General features: G+C 49.2%; 1 long non-coding RNA gene across 1 annotated transcript in view; it reads left to right on the top strand.

Annotated features, from left to right (window-relative positions):
• LOC140427312 (uncharacterized) overlaps positions 1–24,855 on the top strand; it is a 48,317-nt gene that overhangs the window by 7,064 nt on the left and 16,398 nt on the right. The window contains exons 2-3 of the long non-coding RNA XR_011948462.1: positions 6,631–6,883; positions 22,901–22,954. This is a non-coding gene — a long non-coding RNA (uncharacterized lncRNA). The remainder of the gene's footprint in view (positions 1–6,630; positions 6,884–22,900; positions 22,955–24,855) is intronic.

Here is a 24,855-nt window from a genome sequence, read left to right as displayed (position 1 = left end):
GCCAACGACATTGGGGAGGTGCGGGTGGGGTGGTATGGGAGGCATTGAAGGCGGTGATCCGGGGAGAGCTCATTTCCATTAGGGCTCATAGGGAGAAGACAGAGGGTATGGAAAGGGAGAGGTTAGTGGGGGAGATTTTGAGAGTGGACAGGAGATACGCAGAGACCCCGGAGGAAAGATTACTTGGGGAAAGACGACGGCTCCAGACGGAGTTTGACCTGTTGACCACAGGGAAGGCGGAGGCACAGTGGAGGAAAGCGCAGGGGGCAACCTACGAGTATGGGGAATAGGCTAGTCGGATGCTGGCACACCAGCTCCGTAAGAGGATGGCAGCGAGGGACATAGGGGGAGTCAAAGATGGAAGGGGAGCCACGGTTCGGAGTGCGACGAAAATAAACGAGGTATTCAAGGCCTTTTATGAAGAGCTGTACAGATCCCAGCCTCCAGCGGGGGAAGAGGGGATGAGACGATTCCTAGATCAGCTGAGATTCCCGAGGGTGGAGGAGCAAGAGGTGGCAGGTTTGGGGGCACCAATTGGGTTGGAGGAGCTGAGCAAGGGTTTGGGGAGCATGCAGACGGGGAAGGCCCCGGGACCGGACGGATTCCCGGTGGAGTTCTACAGGAAGTACGCAGACCTGTTGGCCCCGCTACTGGTGAGGACCTTTAATGAGGCAAGAAAGGAGGGGACCCTGCCCCCGACAATGTCGGACGCGACAATTTCTTTGATCCTAAAGCGGGACAAGGACCCACTGCAATGTGGATCGTACAGGCCGATCTCGCTCCTCAATGTGGATGCAAAGTTGCTGGCATACGTGCTGGCCACGAAGATCGAGGACTGTGTCCCGGGGGTAATCCACGAGGACCAGACGGGATTTGTAAAGGGCAGGCAACTAAACACCAATGTGCGGCGGCTCTTAAACGTGATAATGATGCCATCGGAGGAGGGAGAGGCGGAGATAGTGGCAGCTATGGACGCGGAGAAGGCCTTTGACCGAGTAGAGTGGGAATACCTCTGGGAGGTGCTGCGTAGGTTTGGGTTCGGGGTAGGGTTTATCAATTGGGTTAAGCTCCTTTACAGAGCCCCAATGGCGAGTGCAGTGACAAACTGGTGGAGGCCGGAGTACTTTCGACTGTACCGAGGGACGAGGCAGGGGTGCCCCCTGTCAGCCCTGTTGTTCGCATTGGCGATCGAACCATTGGCCATGTCATTGAGGGAGTCTAATAAATGGAGGGGGGTGGTCCGAGGGGGAGAAGTGCATCGGGTGTTGCTATATGCGGATGACCTGTTGCTGTACGTGGCGGATCCAATGGAGGGGATGGTGGAGGTCATGCAGACTCTAAGGGAGTTTGGGGAGTTTTCGGGCTAGAAGCTCAATGTAGGGAAGAGTGAGCTCTTTGTATTGCAGGCGGGGGACCAAGAAAGAGGGATAGGGGACCTACCGCTGAGGAGGGCGGAGGGGAACTTTCAGTATCTGGGGATCCAGATAGCCAGGAGTTGGGGGACCCTACATAAACTGAATCTGACGAGGTTGGTGGAGCAAATGGAGGAGGATTTCAAAAGATGGGACATATTACCGCTCTCGCTGGCGGGTAGAGTGCAGTCGGTCAAAATGGTGGTCCTTCCGAGGTTTCTGTTTGTGTTTCAGTGCCTTCCCATCGTGATCACTAAGGCCTTTTTTAAGAGAGCAGGCAGGAGTATTATGGGGTTTGTGTGGGCGAATAAGACCCCGAGAGTAAGGAGAGAGTTCCTGGAATGCAGTAGGGACCGAGGAGGGTTGGCGCTGCCAAACCTGGGGAGCTACTACTGGGCAGCAAATGTGGCGATGATCCGCAAGTGGGTTATGGAGGGAGAGGGGGCAGCATGGAAGAGGATGGAAATGGAATCCTGTAAAGGAACGAGCCTGGGGGCGTTGGTGACGGCACCGCTGCCGCTCTCGCCGACAAAGTATACCACGAGCCCGGTGGTGGCGGCAACGCTAAGGATCTGGGGCCAGTGGAGACGGCACCGGGGTGCAATGGGAGCATTGGTGTGGTCCCCGATCAGGGGTAACCACCGGTTTGTCCCGGGGAAGATGGACGGGGGGTTCCAGAGCTGGCATCGGGCGGGGATTGGAAGAATGGGGGACCTGTTCATCAACGGGACGTTTGCGAGCCTAGGGGCACTGGAGGAGAAGTTCGAGTTACCCCCGGGAAATGCCTTTAGATATATACAGGTGAGGGCTTTTGTGAGGCGACAGGTGAGGGAATTCCCGTTGCTCCCGGCACAAGAAGTTCAAGATAGGGTGATCTTGGGTGTATGGGTTGGAGAGGGCAAGGTGTCGGAAATACACCAGGAGTTGAAAGAAGAGGGGGAAGCGCAGGTAGAAGAGTTGAAGGGTAAATGGGAGGAGGAGCTGGGGGAGGAGATCGAGGAAGGTCTGTGGGCTGATGCCCTAGGTAGGGTTAATTCCTCCTCCTCGTGTGCCAGGCTCAGCCTGATACAATTTAAGGTGGTTCACAGAGCTCACTTGACGGGGGCGAGGTTGAGTAGGTTCTTTGGGGTGGAGGACAGATGTGGAAGGTGCCCAGGGAGCCTGGCGAACCATGTCCACATGTTTTGGTCATGCCCGGCACTGGAGGGGTTCTGGAGAGGAGTGGCGGGAGTAATATCTCAGGTGGTGAAAGTCCGGATCAAGCCAAGCTGGGGGCTAGCAATATTTGGAGTGGACGAACCGGGAGTGCAGGAGGCGAAAGAGGCCGGCATTCTGGCCTTTGTGTCCCTCGTAGCCCGGCGAAGGATCTTGCTAATGTGGAAGGAGGTGAAGCCCCCCAGCCTGGCGGCCTGGATAGATGATATGGCTGGGTTCATAAAGTTGGAGAGGATTAAGTTCGCCTTGAGAGGGTCTGCGCAGGGGTTCTACAGGCGGTGGCAACCGTTCCTAGACTATCTCGCGGAGTGTTAGTGGAAGGTCGGTCAGCAGCAGCAGCAACCTTGGGCGGGGGGGGTGGGGGAGACGTCCTGGGAACGGTGGGGGGGGGAAAGTGGGGACTGCCTCGGAGGGTGGATGAGCAAGAGATAACATGAAGGGTTGGGGAAACTGGCACGTACGGGTGAGGGCCAGTGTACAAAGCTGTGTAAATATATCATTTTGCCATGTATATATCTTGCTCTGCGCGATTTCTCGTTTTGTTTTGTTTTTGTTACGAGGTTATTGTTTGTAAGGGAGAAAAATTGTGTTAAAAAACTTTAATAAATATATTTTTTAAAAAAAAAGAATTGACAGTGCAGAAGGAGGCCATTTGGCCCATCGAGTCTGCACCAGCTCTTGGAAGGAGCACCCTACCCAAGCCCACACCTCCACCTATCCCCGTAACCTCACCTAACCTTTTTATTTGGGCACTAAGGACAATTTAGCATGGCCAATTCTTCTAATCTGCACATCTTTGTACTGTGGGAGGAAACCGGAGCACCCTAAGGAAACACACGCAAACACGGGGAGAATGTGCAGACTCCGCACAGACAGTGACCCAAGCTGGGAATCGAACCTGGGACTCTGGAGCTGTGAAGCAACAGTGCTAATCACTGTGCTACCGTGCTGCCCACGGTCTATTTAGGGGAAATAGACCTACAACAGGGTACACATCACCTCTGTCTGGGCAGGATGCTATTCTATCCTCTGTGAGGTATTGCTTCGGTGCTCTGTAGTTCCAAACAGGCCGTTATATCCAGCAGGGAGTTTGGGTACTCCACTGTTTTATCATTTGCATACCCTTGAAGGTTCTTCCTTGATGTTTGTCATCTACTTTTTATTTTGCCAGCCACACCTGTACTCTAGAAAAACTGAAAATTAACTTTAAAAAATTGTGCTTCTTTTGGCAAAGCTAAAACCAAACAAATATACAGAAGTGGCCAATTACTTCCAACTGGCTATATCACTTTAATAGTGGCACGCAGCGTTTTAAGACCTGATGGTGACTCAGATTTCCTGTTCCACTCCCTCTTTGGGCAGCCTTCTAATTCAATTAGCTTGGGAATTCGCTTTGAATATAAAATGAGGACCGTCCCTGGAAGATCCAACAGCCTGTAAACTCATCGTCGGGATCAAAAAATATACTGGCGGTGTACGAAGATGAAACTTGCCCAATTGGCAGTCCCAGGGATTCAGAAATTTAACCCAAGGAGCAAACAGAATCAAAGCTTCCTCGCTGGTCTATTCTGAGTCACCTGGTCTCACCTGGAATGGCAGAAGGCGAATTACCATTGGAATTACTGTCTGGGTTTGGCAAAAGAGAAAAAAATTCAAATTAGGTTCACATTCCAGATCATTACTACTCCTGGAATGTGCATATCCCTGCACATATTAAGGGTAACATGACTTAAGGTTGTTAACCCCATTATCTGTTAACAGACGATCTGCCTGAGCTCATGATTCAGGTTTATACATGAAGAAAAGTTAGTGCCGGTGGAACTACATACTAGTTTGAGCCAGTGTTTTCAGGAGGGGGGTGCGGTTTAGCTCACTTGGCTGGACAGCTCGTTCATGATGTAGAGTTAGGCCTGCAGCATGGGATGGGTTCAATTCCATACCAGCTGAGATTATTCATGAAGGCCCCACCTTCTGAACTTTGCCTCTCACCTGAGGTGTGGTGATCCTCGGGTTAAATCACCACTAGCCAGCTCTCCCCCTCAAAGGGGAAAGCAGCCTATGGACATCGTGGACTATGGCTACATTTCTAAATACACCTGGAGAGGGAAGGAGGAGGAAAAACTTATGTTTTTCTCCAATTTCTGCAGCTCATGAAGCCTCGCACCATCAGGAGACTGATTCAACAAATGTAATGAAGTGTTCACCATGGTATGGCATCCACATACAGTGTGTTCCACAAAAGTTACATCACGCCATTTTCTGCCTCATTTATTGTGGCTCATTCATGCCTCAGTGCTAAACATCCAGTTGATCCCTGGTATATTTTTATGCAGTTTGACAAATTAAATGCTTTTCAGACTGTAAGAAGAATAAAAGCACACAGTCATCAGCGCCTCGATGCCACTGATGCCCTAGTTTCGGCTGAAAAGTGTTTATTATTCAACTTACAACAATACACACACAAACCACAGCAGTGTTCATTCTACTGATGTAGGTTTTGTTAAACTGTACGATGCTGTGTGTTTCTAACATAATCATGCGTCGCACTCATTGTATTCAGTGAATGGAACTGTCACATCCTGTAATAAACGCTTGTATGGATTGGTTCTGCTGAATTAAATGAAACAAGGCATTTGGGATTATGGCAAATTACAATTGGCAGGTTGACAATCACAGAAAACCAGCAACAAATTCTGGACAAAATTACAAGTTTCCACTGGTTTAGAATTGCAGCATAAAAAACATTCGATGTAGATATATAGGATGCGTTGGGGGAAGGATTGGCCAAACTGATTGCCATAATGAATATATTGCTCAATTGCAATGAAAGGGTTTTGCAAATTCAAAGATCGGCCATTGGTAAACACATTATGGGCCATGTGGGGCTTTGTTTAAAATGAGTCATTCCCTTTCTAGGATGATCTGGGCATTGTTTTCCGACAGCATTGTCAGACGTTTTAGATTGCGGTTGCAGTGTCGCTGAAGCCCCAAGACTAGTAATTGTCAATTGCTGCACAATTGACAGACTTCAGTTATCATGCAGACAGTATTAATGAATCTTGAATTGGCACCAAGGTGCAGCAAAAAATGTGCTACCCAGCACCTGAGCTTTGATTGCAGGAGATGCAGACTGAAAATAGATAGTCCAATCAATGTTTTAAAGATCCCTGGAGGTTCAGTGGACAGTCTGGGAAATTTTGAAGGAGGCTTTGCACTACACTGGAATTTTACAACAGTGTGAACTCAAACGTCAAAACATTTAGCTTCATAGTGCTGCTGCCAGAAATACAGAAGCCTGAAACATTAGAAATGTTGACTGGGGTGCTTCCGACCCATTCTGACACAATGCGCACAGTGTGCCGAGTGTAAAGGTGTGAATGTGGGCATGCCATGTGTGCACCATGTGGGCAGATTGTGACGTCAAACAGTGTCTATTGCTGAGTTGCCACCTGATCTTCTATTTTGGACCGTGCAGGTCCTGTGGACGTCCCAGCCGAACACAGGTTCAGCTGTATAAGGGACACACGGTTAGCATTATTTAAAGTCTCTCAGGGGGACTTCTATGTGAGGCGCTTTTGACCTTCTATTGCTGCTGCAGAATGAGTGGAGGTATCGTGCTGGCTATTATTGGGGGAGTCTGGAAAAAGTTTTGGCTTCACAAGGGAATGTTGCTGGAATTTGACAAGGAGGACAAAGAAGCCATGTGCCCTGTCAAGAGAAAGCCAGCTTTCAGTAACTGGAGCTATAGTTTCAGTTCTTCTTTGTAATGTAATGGGTTAATGGAATAGTTATGGTAATGAGTCATGTAGACCATGATGCAACAGTGACAATAGTCATGTGCTAAAGATTCTGCAGCAGATGGAGTAGTCAGCACTCAGAAGAGATGTGCCTACTTTGTAGCTCATCAAGTACAGTGTACATAATGTCAATGAACCAGTTTGTAGCAACTACCTCAATCACTACTGTTTCTCTAGATCAATGATTTTCAAACTTCTTTTCGCAGGACCCACATTTGCCAAGAGGCTGACCTTTGGGATCCACGCCAGCTGACCTTTGCGATCCATGCCAGGCGACCTTTGCGACACATGTCATGTTTGCTTACTGTTAACGTGAAAGGGGAGCCTGCTTGTCCTCAGGATCTCACTCAAATCAGGTTCACAGGAGAAGAGTGAAATGCGCATATCAGGTGTAGACTTCAGCTAGTTCCTTTGTGCCGTCTTCATCTTTGTGAGAACGGAAAATCCAACCTTGCACATGTAGGTCAATAGCGACAAAATGCTTGTTTTACTCAGCACTGGACACTCCTGTTCCAGAATGCTGACAGCCTCATGGACTTTTGGCTTGTTTTTAATATGCTATGACAGGTCAGGTACAGTAGCAGAGTTTTCTCATTTGGAGTCAGCTGTAAGTTAAGAACAGACTCTGGAGTCTCAATCTCAAAAGGAAATTTTCACCCACCACTTCTCCATCAAAATCTGAAACTTCTCTCATTTTTCAGTACTTCTGTGCATATAACACACATGAGCTTTGCATCCTTATTTGCACTGGCACAATTGGCAAAACCATACCTCAAGAAATATTTTTTATACTGCTTTCATTCCCGAGTTAAGTTTAATCTTTGTAGGCTGTTAATCAGAGGTCCTGGAGCTCAGTACAGAACTAACACTAGCACTGCCTGTCCTGTCCTGGCATCTCTTATCAGCTCTCTCCAGCAGGTTCAGATGTGAGATGCTGGCCAGTTGGTAAACTGCCTATTTGTGTCTCTGGCTGTGTCTTACATGTGAGAAAATGATTCACTTTCACAGTACTCTTGCCTTGCTTGCCAGCAGTTAGAAAATGGAAGAAGCTCTCCTCCATGATTTGGAGCCAAAAGCATGTACAGAGAGGGTGTTCGACATCAAGTGCACATGCAGAGCGCGTGACCTGCTCAACAATCTGTAAATACACCTAAGAAGGAGGCAAATGGGAAAATGGTAGTGATGACAGCACCATGCAGGCAGTCACTGCCCCTACCTCACTCAGCCTTGAGGGCCCACATAGAGGCCTACATTGGAAGTTGTGGCAAGAGAAATTGCTAAACTTTAGAGCAGTCTCAGGTCTCCTTACCAAAAAGCAGAAGCACCAGTTTAATTCATTTGTCTACCCCATGGGGCCCCCCTGAGAGGGGTAATTGAAGAGACCTTTGTAGACTTTGAATCAGTTCTTAAAGCCTTAGATGTGTGTTTTTTACTCTAAAACACAACCTCGCTGTTGGGCAAGCCTGATTCTTTTTCTTTCAAATATGTTTTATTGAAATTATTTTCCCAAACAACAATTTTTCCCCTCTTACAAAGCAAACGCAACAATAACAATACAGAAATTTTTAACAATACACAAGTAACAAAACCCCTTTATCTTTGACCTAAACTAAACTAAACCCCCCCCCCCCCTCCCCCTCCCCCCCCCCTTCCCCCTGGGTTGCTGCTGCTGGTCATCTGTCTTCCCTCTAACGTTCCCCTAGGTAGTCGAGAAATGGCTGCCACCGCCTGGTGAACCCTTGAGCCGATCCTCTCAGGGCAAACTTTATCTGCTCCAGTTTAATGAACCCCGCCATATCATTTACCCAGGCCTCCAGTCCGGGGGGTTTCGCCTCCTTCCACATGAGTAGGATCCTGCGCCGGGCTACTAGGGATGCAAAGGCCACAACGTCGGCCTCTTTCGCTTCCTGCACTCCCGGCTCTTCCGCAACTCCAAATAGAGCTAACCCCCAGCCTGGTTTGACCCGGGCCTTTACCACCCGCGAAATCACTCCCGTAACTCCCTTCCAATACCCTTCCAGTGCCGGGCACGCCCAAAACATATGTGCGTGGTTTGCCGGGCTCCCGCCACACCTCCCACATTTGTCCTCCACTCCAAAGAACCTGCTCAATCTTGCTCCCGTTATGTGTGCTCTATGTAGCACCTTAAATTGAATCAGGCTAAGCCTGGCGCATGAGGAAGAGGAATTTACCCTGCTTAGGGCATCAGCCCACATACCCTCCTCTATCTCCTCCCCTATTCTTCTTCCCACTTTCCTTTTAGTTCGCCCACCGACTCCTCCCCCTCTTCCCTCATCTCTCGGTAAATCTCTGACACCTTGCCCTCTCCGACCCACACCCCTGAAAGCACCCTGTCCTGTATCCCCTGTGTCGGGAGCAACGGAAATTCCCTCACCTGTTGCCTAGTAAATGCCCTCACCTGCATATATCTCAAGAAATTTCCCCGGGGCAACTTATACTTTTCCTCCAATGCTCCCAAGCTCGCAAAAGTCCCATCTATAAATAAATCTCCCACCCTCCTAATTCCCAACTGGTACCAGCTCTGAAATCCTCCATCCATTCTTCCTGGGGCGAACCTATGGTTGTTCCTGATTGGGGACCCCACCAGGGCTCCCCGCACCCCTCTCTGTCGCCTCCAATGTCCCCAGATATTCAATGTTGCCGCCACCACCGAGTTCGTGGTAAACTTTTTAGGTGAGATCGGTAGCGGCGCCGTCACCAGCGCCTCTAAACTCGTCCCTTTACAGGACTTTCTCTCCAGTCTTTTCCACGCCGCTCCCTCACCCTCCATCATCCATTTACGTATCATTGCCACATTGGCGGCCCAATAGTAATCGCCCAAGTTCGGTAGTGCCAATCCTCCTCTGTCCCTACTACGCTGAAGGAACCCCCTCCTTACTCTCGGAACTTTCCCTGCCCACACGAAGCTCGTGATGCTCCTGTCTATTTTATTAAAAAAGGTCTTGGTGATTAGTATAGGGAGACATTGAAATACAAATAAGAACCTCGGGAGGACCATCATCTTAATTGCTTGCACCCTGCCCGCCAGCGATAGAGGCTGCATGTCCCACCTCTTGAAGTCCTCCATTTGTTCTACCAACCGTGTCAGATTAAGTCTGTGCAAGGTTCCCCAGCTCCTAGCGATCTGAATCCCCAGGTATCGGAAGTTTCTTTCCACTTTCCTTAGAGGCAAGCCTTCTATCTCTCTACTCTGGTCCCCTGGATGTATCACAAATAATTCACTCTTCCCCATGTTTAGCCTATACCCCGAGAAATCCCCGAACCCCCTCAAAATTCGCATAACCTCTATCATCCCCCCCGCTGGGTCCGACACGTATAACAATAGGTCATCCGCATATAACGAGACTCGGTGTTCTTCTCCCCCTCTAATCACCCCTCTCCATTTCCTGGAGTCTCTCAATGCCATGGCCAGAGGTTCAATTGCCAACGCGAACAACAATGGAGACAGCGGGCATCCCTGTCTTGTTCCCCTATATAGTCGGAAATACTCCGATCTATGTCGACCTGTAACTACGCTTGCCGTTGGAGCCCCATAAAGAAGTCTAACCCAGCTAATAAACCCGTTCCCAAACCCAAACCTCCTTAACACTTCCCATAAATACTCCCACTCCACCCTATCAAATGCCTTCTCTGCGTCCATTGCCGCCACTATCTCTGCCTCCCCCTCCACTGGGGGCATCATTATCACCCCTAATAGTCGTCGCACGTTAACATTCAGTTGTCTCCCTTTTACGAACCCTGTCTGGTCTTCGTGCACCACCCCCGGGACACAGTCCTCTATCCTCGATGCCAGTACCTTTGCCAACAATTTGGCGTCCACGTTCAATAATGAAATGGGTCTATAGGACCCGCACTGCAACGGATCTTTATCCCTCTTCAAAATTAACGATATCGTCTCCTCCAACATCGTCGGGGGTAGAGTCCCCCCTTTCCTGGCCTCATTGAACGTCCTCACCATCAACGGGGCCAACAAGTCCACATATTTTCTGTAATACTCCACCGGGAACCCGTCTGGTCCTGGGGCCTTCCCTGCTTGCATGCTTCCCAGTCCCTTAATAACCTCGTCCACCCCAATCGGTGCCCCCAGGCCTACCACCCCCCGCTCCTCCACTTTCGGGACCTCAATTGGTCCAGGAACTGCCGCATCCCCTCCTCTCCCTCTGGGGGTTGAGACCTATACAGTTCCTCATAGAAGGTCTTGAACACCTCATTTATCTTTCCTGCCCTTTGCACCGTGTCTCCCCTTTTGTCTCTAATTCCTCCTATCTCCCTCGCTGCTGCCCTCTTTCGCAATTGATGAGCCAACAGGCGACTCGCCTTTTCCCCATATTCATACCTCCTCCCCTGTGCCTTCCTCCACAGTACCTCCGCCTTTCTGGTGGTCAGAAGGTCAAATTCCGTCTGGAGTCGTCTCCTCTCCCTGTACAATTCCTCCTCCGGGGTCTCTGCAAATTCCCTATCCACCCTTAAAATCTCCCCCAGTAATCTTTCCCTTTCCTTGGCCTCTGTTTTCCTTTTGTGGGCCCCAATGGAGATCAGCTCTCCTCTGACCACCGCTTTTAGTGCTTCCCATACCACTCCCACAGGGACCTCGCCGTCGTCATTGACCTCCAGATATCTCTCAATACACCCCCGCACTCTTGCACACACTCCCTCATCCGCCATCAGTCCCACATCTAATCGCCAGAGTGTTCTCTGCTCCCTTTCCTCTCCTAATTCCAGGTCCACCCAATGTGGGGCATGATCCGAAACCGCTATGGCTGAGTACTCAGCTTCTTCCACCCTAGAGATCAACGACCTTCCCAAAACAAAAAAATCTATCCGGGAGTACACTTTATGGACATGGGAGAAGAAGGAAAACTCCCTAGCCCTAGGTCTAAGAAATTGCCATGGATCCACTCCCCCCATTTGGTCCATAAACCCCTTAAGTACCTTGGCCGCTGCCGGCCTTCTTCCGGTCCTTGAGCTGGATCTATCTAGCCCCGGGTCCAGCACCGTATTAAAGTCCCCTCCTAAAATCAAGTTTCCTACCTCCAGGTCCGATATACGCCCCAGCATCCGTCTCATAAATCCCGCATCGTCCCAGTTTGGGGCATACACGTTAACCAACACGACCTCCATTCCCTCCAGCCTGCCACTCACCATTACATATCTACCTCCGCTATCTGCTACGATGTTCTTTGCTTCAAATGCTACCCGTTTCCCCACCAAAATGGCCACCCCTCTATTCTTTGCGTCCAGTCCTGAGTGGAACACCTGTCCCACCCATCCTTTCCTTAGCCTAACTTGGTCCGCCACCTTTAGGTGCGTCTCTTGGAGCATAACCACGCCTGCCCTTAGTCCTTTCAAATGCGCGAGCACTCTGGCCCTTTCTATCGGTCCGTTCAGGCCTCTCACGTTCCACGTGATCAGCCTCACTAGGGGGCTACCTGCCCCCCTCCCGTGTCGACTAGCCATTACCTTCTCTAGGCCAGTCCCATATCCAGCCTCCGCGCTCCCGCTCGTGGCAAGCCTGATTCAATCAAAGATTTTAAAAAACCAGGGGAATCTGTCGAATTGTTCCATACCGGCGTATACTTGTTATCTAGTTCTGGCAAACATGGACATTGAATAATGATCTCACACTCAGTCGGCTGCTTCATTGTGTTATCCAAGCTGAACGAAGGGAGTGGAATCGGCCTCTTGTCCGTTGACACACCGAGGTGTCACAAAAATCCACCAATTTCTGAGGCTCAAGGCGATAGCTCCACCCACTCAAAAGCACACTCAAAATGGCCAAAATGGCAGAAAACCTTGTAATAATGTCCTTGAAGTGCTTGTAGTACGACGCAAAGAAGCAGCACAGACAGCAAGATTGTCCAGCAGTGGGTGCATTGTGTTTCTGATGTGGGAAGCCAGTGATTCTGTTCATTAAAAAATTCCCCAAGGGAAGAAAACAACAAAACAATTGCAGCACACTCAAAACATCGGCCATAAGCAAACAAATGCCACCACAGATTTACAGGGAGAATAAAGAACTATCAACATGATTTCTCCTAATATAATAATCTTTATTAGTGTCACAAGGAGGCTGACATTAACACTACAATGAAGTTACTGTGAAAATTCCCTAGTTGCCACACTCCGGCACCTGTTCGGGTACACTGAGGGAGAATTCAGAATGTCCAATTCACCTAACCAGCACGTCTGTCGGAACTTGTGGGAGGAAACCGGAGCACCAGGAGACGCAGGGAGAACGTGCAGACTCGGCACAGACAGTGACCAAGCCGGGAATCGAACCCGGGTCCCTGGCACTGTGAAGCAACAGTGCTAACCACTGTGCTAACATTCAGTCCAAGAGAGGGGGGCCGAGAGAGCGAGGGGGGGAGGCTGAGAGAGAGGGGTTGGGAGAGAGAGAGAGCGAGAGAGAGAGGGGCAGAGAGAGAGAGAGGAGCCAAGAGAGGGGGGTGGCAAGAGAGAGAGAAGGGCCAAGAGAGAGAGGGGAACCAAGAGTGAGAGAGCGCGGGGAGGGGGGGGGGGTTGGCGGTGAGAGGGGCCAAGAGAGAGGGGCTGAGAGTTAGAGAGAGAAAGGGGCCAAGGGGGGGGGGGGGCAAGAGAGAGAGAAGGGCCAAGAGAGAGAGGGGAGCCAAGAGAGAGAGCGCGGGCGAGGGGAGGGGGGGGGGGGGGAGAGAGGGGGGCCGAGAAAGAGAGAGAGGTGCTGAGAGAGAGAGAGAGACAGGCAGACAGAGAGAGAGAGAGGGTTCAGCGAGAGAGAATTATGGGGGTGGGCTGTGACAGAAAGAGAGAGAGGCAGGGAGAGGCTGAGAGAGAGAGAGAGGTGCTGAGAGAGAGGGGCTGAGAGAGAGAGAGAGAGAGAAAGAGAGGGGGGGGCGTTGTGACAGAGAGAGAGAAAGAGAGATAGGGTGAGAGAGACAGAGAGAGGGGCTGAGAGAGAGAGGGGCTGAGAGAGAGAGAAAGAGAGAGAGAAAGAGAGGGGGCTGTGACAGAGGCTGAGCGAGAGGGGCTGAGAGAGCGAGGAAGTGAGACAGAGAGAGAGCGATGTAACAAGCAAAGTGAATAATGGGTATCCTGTAGATGTGGTATATCTGGACTTCCGGAAGGTGTTTTATAAGGTGCTGAACAGAAGGTTAATTCACATGGTATTAGGATTAATTTATAAGTTTGGATCGAAGGCTGCCTGACAGGCAGGAGACAGAGTCGGGATAAATGGGTCTTTTTCTGGATGCCGAGATGTAACTAGTGGAGTGCCACAGGGTTCGGTCCTTGTGCCCCAGCTATGTACAATCTTGTAAAACAATTAACAACTTGGATACAGGGATAGAAGGTTCTCTAGCCAAATTCACAAATGACACAATAAAGTGATGGACCAAACTGGCCCATCACTTAGGAATTCAAATGTTTTAAAACCGACTTTAAGATTGATATTAGAGGGGCGGCATGGTGGTGCCGTGGTTAGCACTGCTGCCTACGGCGCTGAGGATCTGGGTTCAATCCCAGCCCTGGGTCACTGTCCGTGTGGAGTTTCCCCGTGTCTGCAAGGGTTTCACCCCCACGACCCAAAGATGTGCAGGGTAGGTGGATTGGCCGCGTTGGGTATTCTAAATTTAAAAAAAGATTTCTATACTGGCTAATAATTTAGCATGGCCTAAAACAATTCCTGTCCAACCATTAAACATCAAACTTCAAGGTCCAGGTGGAATGAATCTGCAGGTGAAATGTCAGATCACAGCCAAACATCACCACAGATGGAGACAGATCACAGAGAACCTCTGTATTTTGTGTTATCAAACCATTTCTTTATTCGGCAGTAATGTATGCATGCAATTAGTATTCTACAAAAAGTGGGCAAAGTCCTACAACCAGACAACAGAACTAAATTCCCACAGCTCTTTCAGGGGCTTGGTAAGCTCAAACATGAATACCACATTATATTGCTTCCAGTTATTGTGCCAGCGTGCCAATTTAGTTAAGGGTGTTATGGTGGCACAGTGGTTAGCACTGCTGTCTCACAGCACCCGGAACTTGGGTTCAATTCTGGCCTTGGGTGACTGTCTGTATGGAGTTTGCACATTCTCCTCGTGTCTGCATGAATTTCCTCCGGATGCTCCAGTTTCCTCCCACAGTCCAAAGATGTGCAAGTTAGGTGGATTGGCCATGCTAAATTGGCCCTTAGTGTTCAAAGATCTGCAGGTGAGGTGGGTTATAGGGATAGAGCTGGGGAGTGTGCCAAGGTAGGGTGTTCTTTCAGAGGGTCAGTGCAGACTCGATGGGCCAAATCGCCTCCTTCTGCACTGTAGGGATACTATAATTCTTAGTCCCAGGAGGATACTGTAATGTTCTTGTTGGATGGCCTGATTTATATTACAAGAACACTTGTAGCTAAAGCTATAAATGGTTGATGAACATTAGCTGTGGGTAAACTATATACAAAACAACAGATGAATAACAGTAAAATGAAGAACAAACAACCTCTCTTCAGCTTCCTCCAGCCAGTCTGAGGGGTCACTTGACTCTAACATTCACTTACATACTAATAAGACTCCTAGTGGTCAGCCAGTGAATTACACCGCAACCATGATATCACTGCAGATACCACGGCCGGATCGGAGAATCAGTGGAGGGGTGCGAGAATCGCACCACGCCGCTTCGGCGCCGGGCCGCCGATTCTCCGGCGCGCGTGGGGTCGCCGCCGCGCCGGTCGGGGGCCATTTAAAGCGCCCCCAGGCGATTCTCCGCACCTCGACGGGCCGAGTGCCCGCCGAATTCGGCCAAGTTCCGCCGGCGTGGGCAAATACCCTAAAGCAGATTCCAGTCTGTTAACATTGATCATACCATCTGGATGCTTTTGCTTAAATCACATTCCCTTCGGGATATCATCAGCTCCGGAGATATTCCAGTGAACCATGTCCAGTAAGAAGGTAAACAAGGAGTCATTTGTGACATGGATGACATCCTCACCCATGAGGACACAGGGAGGTTATCAAAGCCCTACAAGAGGTAGTTCTCATTTCAAATCAGAAATTAGAATTTGCCAAAACCACTCTCAGTTTTCTCAGCCACAACATTCAAAGACATGGGGCTGGATTCTCCGATTCTGGGGCTATGTCCCCAAGGTGGCGTGGGATCGGTGGCGTTTTATGCCAGGACAACTGACGCAAAAAGGCCATCAATTCCCCGTTTTGCGGGGGGCTAGCAAGACGGTAGCGTAGAGCACCCGGCCCTAGCTGCTGATACGCGCCAGAGAATTGCCACGGCCGTGGGGACGCATGCGCACGCCGGCGGCCTGCTGCGGCTGCACCATGCTTCATGGCGGAGGCTGCTCGCGGACCCGTCCCGCAAAATAGTATCCCCCTTCGGCCGGCTCGCGGACCCCGGACCACCCCCCACAGTGCCCCCGCCCAGAATAATATCCCCCCAGCCCGAGGATCGGACCTCCCCTGACTGTGACGGTGCTGGACTGAGTCCGCAGCCACCCCGCCGAGTTCCCGACGGATGAGACCATGAGAGACCCACGTCGTCAGGAACTCGGCCGATCGGGGGGTGGGCCTCAGGCACCGCCTCCAATCAGGTCATCAACTTGGATTCTGCGGTTCTTCGCCGAATGCGATTTTGCCATCGGCGACCGGAGAATCCAGCCCAGGATATCATGGTGGATCCTCAAAAAATGAAAACCATCAGTGACTTTCCACAATCAAAGTGTGTCACTGACGTCCAGAGGTTCCTCAGATTGATTGATCAGATGGGCAAATTTATTGCAAATCTAGCTACCATTACAGAATCTTTGCGAGATATTCTAATTAAAGGGCAAACCATGGTTCAGAGGCAGTTTTGTTTATCAAGGAAAGGCTGGAATCTTCAGCTGTGCTGGCAAATTACAATCCAACAGTATTCACTGATCCATCCACAACAGGCATTGATGCTGTGCTTATTCAAGTCCAGGAGAATGGCAGAAAACCTGAATAATTTGCTTTAAGAGCATTGACAGAAACAGTGCAATGCTCTGCAACCACAGAGAAGGAGGCATTGGCAGTGACATGGGCAATAGAGAGGTTCTCCGACTACCTGGATGATCTTATATTTCCACATTGAGATAACCCAGAAACCATTAATTATCCTCTTGAATTCCACGGAGATTGTCAAAATATCCCATCTCATTCAAAATATCAGGCTCCGGTTGATACATTACCAGTACACAGATGTGTATGTGCCAGGAAATCGTGGCCCACGACTGATGCCCTATCCAGAGCTGTGGTGGACCAAGCTCGAGTTTTTAAATTGTTTCTGAAGTGGAAGCATTCTCGGAAACCGTAATGAACTCGATGCCAGTCTCCGCCAGAAAGCTGAAAGACCATAAGACACAGGAGCAGAATTAAGCCACTCGGCTAATCGAGTCTGCTCCGCCATTCAATCATGGTTGATATTTTCTCATCCACTTTCTCCTGCCTTCTCCCCATAGCCCCTGATCCTCTTATTAATCAAGAATCTATCTTATCTCTGTCTTAAAGACACTCAGTGATTTGACCTCCACAACCTTCTGCAACAAAGTGTTCCACAGATTCACCACCCTCTGACTGAAGAAATTCCTCCTCATCTCTGTTTTAAAGGATCGTCCCTTTAGTCTGAAATTGTGTCCACTGCTTCTACATTTTCCTACAAGTGGAAACATCCTCTCCATGTCCACTCTATCCAGGCCTTGCAATATCCTGTAAGTTTCAATAAGATCCCCCTCATCCCTCTAAACGCCAACAAGTACAGGCACAGAGTCCTCAACCGTTCCTCATACGACAAGCTCCTCTTCCAGGGATCATTCTTGTGAACCTCCTCTGGACCCTTCCCAAGGCAAGCACATCCTTCCTTAGATATAGGGCCCAAAACTGTTCACAATACTCCAAATGGGGTCTGACCAGAGCCTTATACAGCCTCAGAAGTACATCCCCGGTCTTGTATTCTAACCCTCTTGACATGAATGCTAACATTGCAAGTGCCTTCCTAACAGCCGACTGAACCTGCACATTAACCTAAAGAGAATCATGAACAAGGACTCCCAAGTCCCTTTGTGCTTCTGATTTCCTAAGCCTCTCCCCATTTAGAAAATAGCCTATACCTCCATTTCTCCTTCCAAAGTGCAAAACCTCACACTTTTCCACATTTTATTCCATCTGCCACTTCATTGCCCACTCTCCTAGCCTGTCCAAATCCTTCTGCAGCCCGCCTGCTTCCTCAATACTACATGCCCCTCTACAGATCTCGGTATCATCTGCAAACTTAGCAACAGTGCCTTTAGGTCCTTCTTCCAGATCATTAATGTACATTGTCTGAAGAGTATGGAAGAAAGTCGTGCAATGTGCCCAAGTCTGACACTTATGGCCAAGGAGGCTGATCTAAATCCTGTGCTGCTGACCAAATATCCTGAACAACACAGAAATATAACAATGGTGGATGATCTCCTAGACTTTTACCACTACTTCTGGGGCGAAATTCTCCGGTATCGGCGCGATGTCCGCCGACTGGCGCCCAAAACGGCGCAAATCAGTCGGGCATCGCGCCGCCCCAAAGGTGCGGAATGCTCCGCATCTTTGGGGGCCGAGCCCCAACCTTAAGGGGCTAGGCCCGCGCCGGACGAATTTCCGCCCCGCCAGCTGGCGGAAAAGGCCTTTGATGCCCCGCCAGCTGGCGCAGAAATGACATCTCCGGGCGGCGCATGCGCGGGAGCGTTAGCGGCCGCTGACGGCATTCCTGTGCATGCGCAGTGGAGGGAGTCTCTTCCGCCTCCGCCATGGTGGAGACCATGGCGAAGGCGGAAGGGAAAGAATGCCCCCACGGCACAGGCCCGCCTGCGGATCGGTGGGCCCCGATCGCGGGCCAGGCCACCGTGGGGGCACCCCCCGGGGCCAGATCAGCCCGTGCCCCCCCCCCCAGGACCCCGGAGCCCGCCCGTGCCGCCTTGTCCCACCGGTAAGGTAGGTGGTTTAATCTACGCCGGCGGAACTTCGGCCCATCCGGGCTGGAGAATCGCGGGGGGGGGGGCCCGCCAACCGGCGCGGCGCGATTCCCGCCCCCGCTGAATATCCGGTGCCGGAGAATTCGGGAACCGGCGGGGGCAGGATTCATGCCAGCCCCCGGCGATTCTCCGACCCGGCGGGGGTCGGAGAATCTCGCCCCAGGTCTTTTCAAAATTGATGCAGAAGGACATGCTCCTCGGGCTCCATGGAAACTATCTGGGGCTTGCAAAGTGTAGAGCATGTGCATTGCAATCTTTGTGGTGGCGGGGAATATACAAGATATCCAGGATTTTGTTTATAGAATCATAGAATTCCTACAGCGCTGAAGGAGGCCATCCAGCACATTGGGTCTGCACCGACCTTCTGAAAGAACATCCCCCTGTGGCCCAAGCCCTCATCCTATCTCCATAACCTCACCTAGGGGCAATTTAGCATGGCAAATCTACCTAACCTGCACATCTTTGGGCTGTGAGTGTAAACCGGAACACCCGAAGGAACACATGCAGACACGGGAAGAATGTGCAAATTGTTTACTCCTGCCGCACTTAGAAAATGAACAACCAGGCATGTGGAGAACCCCTAGGACCAACCTGAGTCCTAGACAGACCTTGGCAGAAACTGGGACTTGTCCTCTTTGGTTTCAGGGCAAAATATACCTTGTTGTTATTGACTACAAGTCTAGGTGTTTGGAAGCGGCTAGACTCCCTACCACTACAGCTGAGTTTATGATCAGAGCGCTGCAGACTATGTTCTAGGCACATGAGTTCCCAAACGAAATTGTCTCAGATAACACGGCACAATTTGTCAATGGCCACTTTAGAAACTTTACCAATGGCAATGGAGTCACCCATGTCACTAGTTCTCCTCCCACTAACGGAAGGCCTGAAAGAGGGGTAAGAACCATTAAGATCTTAATGGTTAAGAATTCTGACTGGAATGCAGCCCTGTTGCACGACAGAACCACTGTTGATGATTGGTGGTTTCTCACCAATGGAAATGCTCATGGGCTGACAACTGAAGACATGTCTCTCTGCTGCCAAGCAATCTCCAACCTAATGTTACACTAGCTGACCGCAATAGGGTAAGGATCATAGAAACTGGCTCTGTGAGGAGCAGCAGCACTACTACAACTCTAGACATAGGGTCAACACTCTAGCTCCCTTAACACTGGGCCTGTGGGTTTCAATTCAGGATCATAATCAGATGGTGTGGTCTTTCAAAGAAAAGAGCATCCACTGTCGTACCTGGTTCAAACACCATCAGGTACTTTCAGACGCAACAGGAGAGCTCTGATTTCATTGCTGCCCACAAGAACACAGATTTTCGATTACCACACGATGTGGGGTGGAGGCCCCAAGGACACTTCGAGCAGCCTGCGAGATGTTGACCCCCCATTGACCCAGCTCAAGACCACCTACCCTGCTCAGTGGTCACAACAAAATAGTCAGGGGGAATTGTAAAGGCACCACAAAGATTCTGATTGTTGGACTTGGTGGGGAGGAGGTGATAGAGCAAATGCAATATAGTTTTAAAAATGGTTAATACTGTTATTAAAGAAGTTGATAGTATACTTTGGGGGAGGTGTAATTGTAGTGATCTGTACATACATCTGCACATACACCAGGGACTGCAGACAGATATAACAGCCACAGCATCACTAGAGGGCATCAGAGATGGGTATAAAGGGTCCAGCCCAGGGTAGGATTCGCCTCTTTCAGAACCACAGGGCTAGTGAGCAGCAGCAGACAAAGACAGCTCAGCATAGGCAGCTTACCTTAGCTTCACTGGTCATACCTCTTGACTATATTATATATAGTTAAGCTCTGGAAACAGAACAAACCCACTGAATAAAGTATTTGTGTTAACTGGAAGTCTACAATCTTTATTCAGACTTAGAGAATAACAGTAATGTCATGGGTTAATAGAATTGTTATGGTGTTAAGTGATATCGACCATGGTGCAACAGTGACATCACCAGACATGTACAGCAGAAAAAAATAGTTGGCACTCAGGAGAGATGTGCATACTTAATAACCTGTCATGTATATAGTGCACAAAGTTTAAATACACCAGTTTGAAGGAGCTATCTGAGTCAGACTACTGTCTCTCTACATAGGATAGGCCTTGCAACTAGTGTATGAAATACTCTTGGGCTGTAACATAACTTGGAGATGGAAGGGGAAGCATGTGGTACAGTGGTTAGCACTGGGACTGGGGCGTTGAGGACCCGGGTTCGAACCCGGCCCTGGGTTACTGTCCCTGTGGAGTTTGTACATTCTCCCCATGTCTGCGTAGGTTTCACCCCCACAACCCAAAGATGTGCAGGTTAGGTGGATTGGCCGTGCTAAAGTGCCCCTTAATTGGACCAAAAAATAATTGGGCACTCTAAATTTAAAAATAAACTTGGAGATGGAGCAGAGGAAGCAGGGAGGGAAAGCTATACCAAAGGGAGAATGATGAAGAAGAGGACGATGAGGAAGGGGAAGAGGACGTGGAAGACATGAGGAGGGATCTGGAACCCATTTGCTCTGTACGAGATGTCCATGGCTGGCTAATCAGACACAAATTCCCCTGAACCATCCCCACAATCACTATTGCTTCACAATTTCCCGCATTTCCATTCCTCGGCTGTGGATCATCACAGTATCTATTTGGACAAAATCTTGAAATAAAAGATGATACAAAAAAAAATCTATAACATACTAAACTGAATATTCACCTTTGTGAATTCCCTGACTGCAAGGGCCATTGCCTGCCCTAGTGCTCCTAAGTAATGCTACCACAATTTCTGCATCATGGCAGGAGGAAAGATGGGGACTCTGCTTGAGGTGGATGGCAGATGATCTTGCAGGACAACATCTCACAGTTATGGACAGAGGGCCCAGCAATGAACTGCACCACCGATGCCAGGGCGGCAGCAAACTGGGCTGGCTGGGCTGACAAGCAGCAACAAGAGCACTGGCAGAGTGATAGTAGTGGGAGATTGAATGCTGCCATCTTGAGAGAGAACTGCAGGCTCATGCATCACAGAGCCACTATCACTCCCCCAAGGCAATGTCTCAGTAATTTTCACAATCAGTTGGAGAACAGATTGCTGGACTGCTGTGAGATCCTTCAAGAAGCTGTAAGCACTGACATCCATAGCCATGATGCCAGCTGTCTGGGCCTCAATGGCACCAAGCTGAGCTTGCATGGTAACAGGCATGGACCTCATGACCTCAATCTAATCTTTCACTGCAGCAATAGGATGTTGGGTGGCTTCTGCCTGTGTGCAGTGGGAACTGAGACGTAGGTCATCAGGCCTTCCATCACACCTGGATCTGCAAGTACTGTCATGGAGTTGACCACTACCATACTGGAAAAGAGGGGCTCGTAACCCTGTTCCGAGTTGGTGCTGTACTCCTTCATGCTCCTTGACAGTGACATGAGGCTATGTGACAGGCTTGCCAATGCACCAAGCATTTCTGTATGCATTCCCATTGGCATCCTCCTGATTGCCACCCCATCAAAGTCCTCATCTGTTGCCTCTGCAGCATAACTCACGTGTGACCTTGCCATCCACTGGCAGATATGACACAAGCTTTCCTTCCGTCCTGAGCTGGCCTTAACCCACTAGTCCTCGATGAGTCACCATGTGCGCGTTCTGACTCCATACTATCCTTTAAGGTATGGGAAGTGCCAGTATCTGAGTGTCAGTTCAATTGACAGTGCTTCCTCATCACAAGTTGTTGTTGACTGTCGCCCTTCAAAGTGAGCAGGCAAAACATCTTGGGTTTCTGAAAGCAAAAATGCAGAAGGGGAGGTTTGAGTAAGGGAAGTGGAGATGGGATGGATAGCAAGAGGTTCATGGTCACACATTCTGCAGCTTGCACTTCATGTTAGATAGCAGCAAAAGGGTAAAGCATCTTCATAATCAGACAGCACAGAAATGTTTGTGCTACCTGCTTCAGAAAAAGGCTTGTCCCGCATTAAGAACTCCCCTCCCAATGTTGAGCTTAATTGGACTGTTTCCCCAAAGTGATATAAGGAGACCTCTTGGAGCAGACCTCATTTGTTTGGCTTTAGTGTGGCCAGGCACTGGGGACCAAGTCCTGACTCCAGAATTATACCCTCCTTCGCTACAGTGATGTATCATTAGAGTTCAAAGACAAGGTTGCACACATCTGTATAGAGCTGGAGGCATGTTCCATACAAGTACAGAGCTAGGAAGTAAGGTCAACATCCTGGAACAACCTCCCTAACAGCACTGTAGGTATACCTACACCCCAGGGACTGCAGAGGTTCAAGCAGGCAGCTCACCACCACATTCTGAAGGGCAACTAGGGATGGGCAATAAATGCTGGCCTAGCCTTCGATGCTCACATCTCATAAATGATTTTTAAAAACATATAAGTCTTTTTTGTCTATGAATTTATTTTTCTGCCACGATGCACATTCTGATTTGTTTTAGCAGGAAATTTCCGAATACCTGCAGACTCCAGACAACAGACTAACGTGGAATTCACAGGTATTTTCTTCTCCCACAACACTTGACGTACGTCCACAGCCCAGTGCTCAATATATTTTTATGTGTATTAAAACTGCATTGGACATAACCCTACAGCTTGGAGATAACTTGTGTAAGACAGTGGCAGATGAACAAACTCACATATTCACAATTTTAATGGGGGTCATTACCCATTAATGTTTACCAATTTTAAGTTAATATCTCCATTAAAATAGTGGGCAAAGGCATGCAAAGTAGAAAAAACTGGAGGGAAAATATATATAGGAATTAAGTTAGTCTGGTTATCAAGTACAAAACATCCACCAACAGGGCTGCCATTCATTGCAGCAAGTTTTCAAAATAGCCTTAAATGAATAACCTATCTAGAATTTGTGGGAGTTGTGCATCCAACCAAATAATATAAATAACAATAATAAAAGCCAAATATCTTCCCTCAGTGAATCATATTGTGGCAATTACTGCCTCAGCGGTTCTGGAGCCTGGGACAGGAAATTGTGTAATGGTCCTTTTTAAATCAAGCTTTGTTCAGCCCACTTCCAACCGAAAAACCTCCTTACATTCCTCCAAGAAATTTCCATATCTTTCTGCCAACATGCATTGCTTGGCCAGCAGAAAAATAAGCTCCTTCCTTTGAAATCCAGTCAAGTCAGAAAAAACAAGTTCCTGAGGCAGAGCTTCAGACTGCCAATGCAGATGGGCAGGCTTGATTACCATTGGAATTTACACCGCCTAAAATAATTCAGCGAGATGGATCCCCAAGCAGAACGCGCCATGTTAGCAAAAGGAAAACCATCAAGATGGAGTCCTCGCGATTAGAATCATAGGCTGTGAAATTCATTCCTGTGACAACACTGGTGCCGACATTATAGCAGCCCAAAACTGAAAGAATATGTCTGTTGGAACGCCTCTGGCATGCTTGTACATCCTGACTGTTAGAGAAGGGGCGTGCCATGCGTGTGCTGAAAGTTTATAGAAAGACTGTGATGTCAAATAGGTTTGAACATTGCTCATTGATGACAACATTGTAAGTATAAGCATTATCTGCTCTAATGGTTTTCAATGCTTGTTCATTTAGCAGGACAGCTTGGGGCTGGTTTAGCACAGGGCTAAATCACTGGCTTTGAAAGCAGACCAAGGCAGGCCAGCAGCACGGTTCAATTCCCGTACCAGCCTCCCCGAACAGGCACCGGAATGTGGCGACTAGGGGCTTTTCACAGTAACTTCATTGAAGCCTACTTGTGACAATAAGCGATTTTCATTTCATTTCAGTTTGATAGTACATTACTCATGGGGTGAAATAATTAAGGCAGGTACGACTGCCTGTGACAACTGCCTGGGAATTTAGAGTTCACATGTAGGAATATCTTCCTGTGTCGCACACGACCTGAGCATTAATAGAATGGAACATCTTCTGATTTATGAGTCTCTCAGGTCTGTCAACGGGTGCCCTGATTGCCACATGTGTGGAATCAATTATCCCCTGTACCTGGGGCAAGTTGGAGACTATTACGCTCTGCACCCGAGAGGTCTGTATCTGTCGGAAAGGTGATGAAGTCCCTCATCTATGCAGACAGTCCATCTGTCACTGTGGTTATGCAATGGTGGGCTGTCACTTGTAAAGTACCACACAGGTCTGCAACAGAGCCCTGAAATGAGCAAGACTCAAAATATATTAGCACTACCATAACTTTGACTGCTATTGGCAGGACCTGTCAGCTGTTGGTTTGAGGTGCCAGTTTGCCCTGCACTATGGGCCGGATGTCTGTTATCTTCTATTTAGATATTCTCAGCCTTGTCCTACACTTGTTCTCCAACATGTCCAGATGGCTGCACCTAACATGATACACCCGGTGCTAATACTGTCCTTCTTGGTTGTGCCTCCTGAGGTTCTGCCTTCTGAT

The sequence above is a fragment of the Scyliorhinus torazame genome, chromosome 7 (genome assembly GCF_047496885.1).
Source record: "Scyliorhinus torazame isolate Kashiwa2021f chromosome 7, sScyTor2.1, whole genome shotgun sequence".
NCBI classification, from domain to species: Eukaryota; Metazoa; Chordata; class Chondrichthyes; order Carcharhiniformes; family Scyliorhinidae; genus Scyliorhinus; species Scyliorhinus torazame.
The sequence above is the reverse complement of the archived record's forward strand: the minus strand, read 5'-3'. Positions and strand labels throughout refer to the sequence as shown.